Source organism: Panthera uncia, chromosome A2 (assembly GCF_023721935.1).
Source record: "Panthera uncia isolate 11264 chromosome A2, Puncia_PCG_1.0, whole genome shotgun sequence".
Classification (NCBI taxonomy): domain Eukaryota; kingdom Metazoa; phylum Chordata; class Mammalia; order Carnivora; family Felidae; genus Panthera; species Panthera uncia.
The window spans coordinates 66,153,332-66,161,926 of record NC_064816.1 but is presented as its reverse complement, the minus strand read 5'-3'; the positions used below and the strand labels follow the sequence as shown (position 1 = coordinate 66,161,926).

General features: G+C 37.2%; 2 long non-coding RNA genes across 3 annotated transcripts in view; one reads left to right on the top strand and one right to left on the bottom strand.

Moving 5' to 3' along the window:
* The window catches only part of LOC125929786 (uncharacterized), a 29,072-nt gene that overhangs the window by 15,541 nt on the left and 4,936 nt on the right, over nucleotides 1-8,595 (top strand). The window lies entirely within an intron of this gene.
* Nucleotides 600-2,939, bottom strand: LOC125929787 (uncharacterized). Its single transcript, XR_007459965.1, has 2 exons — nucleotides 2,101-2,939; nucleotides 600-879 (listed from the first exon to the last, which is right to left on the bottom strand). It is a non-coding gene; the product is annotated as an uncharacterized LOC125929787 (long non-coding RNA).

Sequence of the window (8,595 nt, the reverse complement as noted above, 5' to 3'; positions counted from 1 at the left end):
CCCCCCCCCCCCCCCCCCCCCCCCCCCCCGCCCGCGTCATTCATGAATGATCTTAATTATGCTTCTGGATTGCCCTCTAATGGCTGAATGTCTGAACTACAAATGGGAAGTACTGTTAGGAAATGTACTCTGTAGAGGTAAGGCAAATAAATTTCTCAGTTCACTAGGTGAGTAACAAATTGTAGTGGACATAGGTCTCCCCAGTAACAAAATACCTTACTCGCTGTGAACTATGTACCACCTTGACTATTATTAACTGCAGTAGAAAAACAACAACAAAAGAAGATTCTTAAAAAGCTCTTCAGATGTTTAAAAAAGATCTGTGGCATGGTTATTGAATGAAGACAATAATTAAGTATATAATTAATTAATAATAAGTATATTAGATAAGTACTGGATAAGAAAGTACTGAGGACAATAACTCGTTCTGAGGACTAAAGAAAGACCTGTCAGGTGAACCGGGCTTGATTTGGAGACTGCACACACAGACTTTCTTGAAGTAACACCGCCACCTTGTGTCTTTCTGAGATACTTGTGATAAAAATATGTAAACCTTTGTTTCAAAAATGTCCTCTAATAAAAGAAACTTGAAAATCTGCTTCAAGGTGCAAATAGGAGAACAGGAATTTATTTCATTTTATCTCAATTCCAGTATAGCTAACATACAATTTTATATTCCTTTCAGGTGTACAGTATAGTGATTTAAGAATTCCATGTATTAGTCATTGCTTATCAAGATAAGTGTACTCTTCACAAAAATAAATTCAAAGTGGCTGAAAGACCTAAATGTGAGACAGGAAACCATCAAAATCCTTACAGGAGAACACAGGTAGCAACCTCTTTGACCTTGGCCGCAGCAACTTCTTACTTGACACGTCTCTGGAGGCAAGGGAAATAAAAGCAAACTTGAACTGTTAGGACCTCATCAAGATAAAAACCTGCACAGCCAAGGAAACAATCAACAAAACTAAAAGGAAACTGATGGAATGGGAGAAGATATTTGCAAATGACATATCTGCTAAAGGGTTGGTATCCAAAACCTATAAAGAACTTATCAAACTCAACACCCAAAAAACAAATAATCAAGTGGAAAAATGGGCAGAAGACATGGATAGACACTTTTCCAAAGAAAACATGCAGATGGCTAACAGGTGTATGACAGATGCTCAACATCACTCAGCATCAGGGAAATACAAATCAAAACCATAATGAGATATCACCTCACACCTGTCAGAATGGCTAAAATTAACAACTCAGGAAATAACAGATGGTGGTGAGGATGCAGAGAAAGGGGAACCCTTTTGCACTGTTTGGTGGGAATGCAAATTTGTGCAGCCACTCTGGAGAACAGTAGGGAGGTTCCTCAAAAAAATAAAAATAGAGCTACCGTATGACCCAGCAATTGCACTACTAGCTATTTATCCAAAGAATACAAAAATGCTGATTCGAAGGGGCACATGCACCCCAGTGTTTATAGTAGCATATAGTATTTGTCTCTCTGATTGGCTTATTTGCTTGAGATTTCATTCTTTTTGTGGATGAATAATATTCTGGTGTGTGTGTGTGTGTGTGTGTGTGTGTGTACACACACACTACATCTCCTTTATCCACTCATCTATTGATGGACATTTGGGCTGCTTCCATGTCTTGGCTATTGTAGATAATGCTATAATAAACACAGAGGTGTATATACCCTTCAAATTAGTGTTTTCATATTTTTTCAGTAAACACCCAGTAGTGCAATTATTGGGTCATATGATCTATTTTTAATTTTTTGAGGAATCTCTGTAGTGTTTTTCACACTGGCTGCACCAGTTTGCATTCCCATCAACAGTGCAAGAGGGTTCCTTTTTCTCTACATCCTTGCCAACACTTGTTGTTTCTTGCGTTTTTGATTTTAGCCATTCTAAAAGTTGTGAGGTGACAGGTCATTATGGTTTTGATTTGCATTTCCCCTGATGGTGAGTGATGTTGAACATCTTTTCATGTGTCTGTTGGTGATATTTTGGATATTAAGCCTTTATTGGACATGCCATTTTTAAATATAGGAGAACAGGAAGTTTTTAAAAAACAACCATACTGAGGGAGGCTTACACTTACTTAATAAAATGCACCCTTTTAAAGTGTATCAGGGGCGCCTGGGTGGCTCAGTCGGTTGAGCGTCCGACTTCAGTTCAGGTCACGATCTTGCGGTCCGTGAGTTAGAGCCCCGTGTCAGGCTCTGAGCCTGGAGCCTGCTTCCGATTCTGTGTCTCCCTCTCTCTCTGCCCCTGCCCCGTTCATGCTCTGTCTCTGTCTCAAAAATAAATAAATGTTAAAAAAAAAATTAAAAAAAAATAAAATAAAGTGTATCAGCTCAATGAGCTTTGACAATGTATACACCCAGGCAGCCACCAGCACCATCAAGAAATTTTCATTACTGCTGAAAAGTACACTTGTGTCTATTTACAGATAATCCTTTACCTCAGGCAACCATTGTTCTATTCTCTATCAGTATAGGCCAGTTTTGACTTTTTAGAATTTCATATAAACAGAATTATACAGTATGTACTCTTTCATGCCTGTATTTAAGTATTTTTTTTTGTTCAAATATACCCTTTTTGACATCTATTCATGTTATTTCATGTTATCAGAAGCTCATTTATTTTTGCTCCTGAGTACTATTCCTTTGTATAAATACACCCAAATTTATGTACACATTTTCTTATTGATGGACATTTGGGTTGTTCCCAGTCTTTAAACTTATGAATAAGACTGCTATGAATATACATGTATATAAGCGTTCATAGGTGTTCTCATCTCTCATAGTAAATACTTTGAGGTAGACAGTTGAGTTGAGTTTTATAAAAACAGCTAAATATTTTCTAAAATTTTAGAATCCTAGAGCAATCAATGAGAGTTCCAGCTGGGCCATATCTTTGTTAATATTTGGTGCTGCCACTTAAAAAAAAATCTATTCTGGTGGGTGTGCAGTTAATAATGATGAATATAGGAGCGCCTGGGTGGCTCAGTTGGTTAAGCACCCAACTTTGGCTCCAGTCATGATCTCACGGCTTGTGAGTTTGAGCCCCAGGTCAGGCTCTGACATCTCAGAGCCTGGAGCCTGTTTCAGATTCTGTGTCTCCCTCTCTCTCTGCCCCATCCCTGCTCTCTCTCTCTCTCTCAAAAATAAACATTAAAAAAAAGAAAAAAAATGATGAGTATATTTTCATGTGCTTATTGGTCATTCATATGTGTTATTTTGTTAAACATTTAGTTTCCCTTGCTATATAAAATTGGGTTATCTTCTTTTTAAAAAAATTTTTTTCTAAATTAAAAAAACTTATTACTTTTGAAAGAGAGAGAGACAGAGTGTGAGCGGGGGAAGGGCAGAGAAAGAGGGAGACACAGAATCTGAAGTAGGCTGCAGGCTCTGAGCTTGTCAGCACAGAGCCCAATGCGGAGCTCAAACCCAAGAACTGTGAGATCATGACCTGAGCCAAAGTTGAACGCTTAACTGACTGAGTCACCCAGGTGCCCTGGGTTATCTTTTACTTATTGAATTGTAAGTTTCTTTATATATGCTCTATACCAGTCTTATGCAAGATACATGTATTGTTAGTATATTTTCCTAGTCTTTGACTTGCCATTTTATATTCTGAAGTGTTCTTTGAAGAGCAAACATTTTTAATTTTGACAAAGCTTAATTCATCAATATTTTACGGTTACAGCTTTCTGTTACCTGTTTAAAATTTTTGCCTATACTGAGATCACAAAAATTTTCTCCTGTTTTCTAGAAGTTTTATAGTTTTGATTTTTACTGAGGTTTTTTTTTCCCCCCATATAGATATTTCGCTGTACCAGCACCATTTGTTACCATTGAATTACTTTGGTATCTTTTCTGAAAATCAACTGACCATATTTGTGTGGGTCTATTTCTGGAGTCCCTATTTTGTTCCATTTCTGTATTTATCAAAATGAGAACAACATGACATTTTCTTGCTTGTTGTTGCTCTATATTAAGTCTTGAAGTCCTTGACATTTGTCCTTGCTTTTAAATTATTTTGGCTACTCTAGGCCCTCCTGCATTTCCTTATAAATTTTAAGACCAGCTTAAGTTGTACAAAACACAGGGACTGTCCAAACAGTCCAAAGCTGGGACTTTGGGAAGACAGTGCATCTACTAAATTGGGAAGAATTAACATCTTAACAATATTGAGTTTCCCAATCCATGAACACATTTGTCTTTGTTTTGTGTTTTTTTTTTTTTTGTAGTTTTCAGTATATAGGTTTTGAATATATTTTGTCAAATTTATCTTAAATATTTCATGATTTTGATGCTAATATATTTTAAAATTTTCATTTTCTAATTTTTGATTGCTAATATATAGAAATACAAGTGATTTTGCATATTAATTTTGCATCATGTGGCCTTTTAAATTCACTCATTTATTCTAACATAATTTTTGAAGATTCCTTAGGAATTTCTATAAACATAGAATGCCAGGGGCACCTGGGTGTCTCAGTCAATTAAGCCTCCGACTTTGGCTCAGGTCATGATCTCACAGTTCATGGGTTTGAGCCTGGCATCAGGTTCTGTGCTGACAGCATGGAGCCTGGAGCCCACTTCCAGTTCTGTGTCTCCCTCTCTCTGCCCCTTCCCTGCTCACTCTGTCTCTCTCCCTCTCAAAAATAAACGTTAAAAAATTAAAAAAAAAAAAAAAACGTAGTAATGCCATCTGCAAATAAAATTAACATTTAAAAAAATTTATTTAAGTTTAAGTTAGTAACATATAGTGTAGTATTAGTTTCAGAAGTAGAACGCAGTAATTTATCACTTAATATGTAACACCCAGTGCTCTTCCCAACAAGTGCCCTCCTTAATGCCCATCACCCATTTAGCCAATCCCCCCACCCATTTCCCCTCCAGCAACCCTCAGCTTGTTTCTGTATTTAAAAGTCTCTTATGGTTTGCCTCCCTCCTTTTTTATCTTAACATCTTTGCTCCCAACGCATAAAGTGCCTTTCACTTCTGTCTTGCTGTTTTCTACTAGCCCAAATGGCAATGACTTTATTCAATGTTGAATAAAGGTGATGGGAATGGAGCCTTGTTCCTGACTTTAGGGAAAGTGAATTCAGTCTTTTGCCATAAAGTATGATGTTAGTTGTGAATTTTTAAAATGTCCTTTAACAGTTCCCTTTTATTCCTATTTCAATAAGTTCTTTTTTGTAATAAATATAAACTAAATTTTGTCAAATGTATCTTTTCTTCTTTTCCCGGAGCAAGAAAATATGTTTTCTTCCTCCTCTATTCTGTTAATGTTAAATTATATTTATTTTTCAAACGTTAAGCCAACCTGGCATTTTTAAGAAAAATTACACTTACACATAATATATTATGCTTATTATACACAGCTAGATTCACTTTTGTAATAGCTTAATTTTTGCATCAATATCACGAGACATTGGTATGGGGTTTTGGTTGTCAGTGATATTAGCTTCAAAAATCGAGCTGCTAAGGGTTCTCTTTTCTCTATTTTTTGAGTTTGTGCTTATTACTACTATTATTATTATTCCTTAAAATGTTTGGTGAAATTCATCAGTGAAGACATTGACCTTGGAATTTTCCTTGTAGGAAGGTTTTTAAGTATGAGCTCAACTTCTTTACTATATTTATAGGGCTATTCCGATTTCCCATCAATAATTTTTGTCTTGCAAATAATTTGTCCATTCCTTCCAAGTCATCAAACTGAATGGCGTAAATTTGTACTAGTTCTATCCTTTGAATGTCACGGGATTGAGAGTGAACTTGTATGTGTTCTAGATCTTGTGTCCCCCAGGAATTCTTCATCTTAGAGCATCTAATCGCTAGCCCAGTCTTGTGGCAGCTGGCCTTACATTCATTAGCACAGCTTAACTTTCATTAACAGACTCCAGGGGAACTCTGCAGATTTCTAGACCTCTTTCTCCACCTAGTCCCCACTCCATGCTAGTCTGCCCTAAGAATTCCAGCCATCTCCGATTCCTTGATCTCTAATAATTACCTCCTAAACTCAAGAGTACTATTCTCTACATGGGAACCTTTTTGCTGTCTTGTGGTTTGGCTTTGGAAAGTGCCCTTCAGGCAGAGTGTTGGTGTGACTTTAAGACTCACTTTATTTTATCCTCTCCTTATGGATCAGCCTTGTATCTCCTGTTTCCCAGTCTCTGAAAACAGTTATTTCAACTATTGTGTCCAGTTTTGTCATTTTCTCACATTGGGAGGGCAAGTCTCTTCCCAGTTTTTCCATCATGGCTGGAAGTGGAAGTCCTCAAACACTCTTGACCAGACCACTGATGTTCCCTCATCTAGGATATCCCAACCCTGTTGTCAAGTGTGCTTACAGCACTATCAGTCTTAGGTGGGATGCAATATGAACAATAGAAAGGGAGGGCATATTAAAATCCACTTAATCAACTATCACTGCAGGCACTGGATGTTGCAGATAGATGGTCCTCTTGCATAGTGAATACATTATATCTTTCCTAAGTACTTGATCCTTAGGCTACAATGAACTAAACTGAGAGCTAGGTATTAAATTTCCCATTTATTAAAAGAGCTGGAAAGTAGCCATCTGGGGAGTTACTATGGGATGGTAGGGAAACATAGAGATAAAATGGAAAAAAACAATTCTGCTTTGGGAGTTGGGATGCTTGGTTCGAATGCCAGGACTTTACATTTATTTTCCTCACTTGCTTCCATTTCTGTCTGTAAAAATAGGCAACTGAACTAATTGCTCTGTGACAACAATTCTGGTTTGGCCATTAGTACTACTGTTCTGTTTTCTACTATTTTTAGCATTATCCCATGTTAATTGGTATAATATCAGTAAACTAGAACAATTATCTTCTTAAGGGTTAAGTTACTCCTGTGGCATCAATTAGCAGTGGGTAGGTGCTAAAAGCAGTTCAAAGAAAGTGAGTGGAAGATAAAAACAGGACTATCAAAGAGCTTCTTGTATAATGTAGAGATCTCAATTTCCAATTAAAGAGTTCTGGGTTAAAAGGATCACAAGATAACAGGGCCTATTTTAATCTCCCATCTTCTTATTAAAATAGCAATGTCAAGCAAAACAGGAGCCCAGAATTCACCTCCTCCAACATCTAATAGTAATTATTAGCATCAGCAAAAATGTCAAGAACAAGAACCAAATAAGGAAAAGCACACAACTTCATGCCATAACTTCAATGAGCTGTGAAAAAAGAAAAAAACAATTCTGATGTGGTTTGTCATACCTCCCCAACCTTTACCCTAAGCTCCAGAAAGAGAGTGAATGAAATGTTGAGAATTTCCGTAAATATTTCTTCCTTTGGAGAAAAGCCATCAGAGGGGTTTAATAGGATAGTCAGGCAAAATTCAAAAAGAAATCTTTTAATTTTTTTTAATGTTTTATTATTTATTTTTGAGACAGAGAGAGACAGAGCATGAACAGGGGAGGGGCAGAGAGAGAGGGAGACACAGAATCTGAAACAGGCTCCAGGCTCTGAGCTGTCAGCACAGAGCCCGACGCGGGGCTCAAACTCACGGACCGTGAGATCATGACCTGAACCGAAGTCGGACGCTTAACCGACCGAGCCACCCAGGTGCCCCCAAAAAGAAATCTTTTAAGAGTAGAAGCCTCTGCAGAAAGACAGTGAGCAGAAGCAGGAGAGGTATCAGACCTGTCTGGGACCACAGATTTCCCCCCATAATAACAGGGTACACTCTAAATCAAGTGAATCTTAGGATAGGATACTGGGTCACATTTCAGAGGAGAAAACAGAACCTACATCCTTAAATGAAGGAAACACAGATGGAATTAGGCCTATACCATTTTCCTACATCCTCAGGCTACGGAGAAGGAAACAGAAGCAAAACACAGCTTTCAAGCCATGGTTCTCAGGAGATAAACAGGATTCTGCAAAGTATGAGGACACTGCACTACTGAGAGCAAAGTGAAACTTAAGAGTAGCCCACGTTCTTTCTACACAAGATGAAAAAGGAGTGACACCTTGGTCTTGTTCTCTATCTTTGTGCATTGTGTGTTTTAAATTTTTATAAAAGATGTTTTTAAAAAGGACTGTTTAAAATTATACATTTCTGCGGTGTTGGTTGTGATCTCTCTTCCTTCATTTGTGGTTTTATTTATTTGGGTCCTTTCCTTTTTCTTGTTGGTAACTCTGGCTAGGGTTTATCAATTTTGTTAATTCTTTAAAAGAAACAGCTGCTGGTTTTGTTGATCGGTTCTAGTGTTTTTTGATTTCAGTATCATTGATTTCTGTTCTAATCTTTATTATTTCCATTCTTCTGCTGGTTGTGAGTTTTATTTAATGTTCTTTATCCAGCTCCTTTAAGGTGTAAGGTTAGGTTATGTATTTGAGACATTTCTTCCTTCTTAGGAAGGCCTGGATTGCTATATACTTCCCTCTTAGGACCACATTTGCTGCATCCCAAAGGTTTTTGACTGCTGTGTTTTCACTTTCATTGGCTTCCATGTAACTTTTTATTTCCTCTTTAATTTCTTGGTTAACCCATTCATTCTTTAGTAGGATGCTCTTTAACCTACAAGTATTTGTGGTCTTTCCAATTTTTTCCCT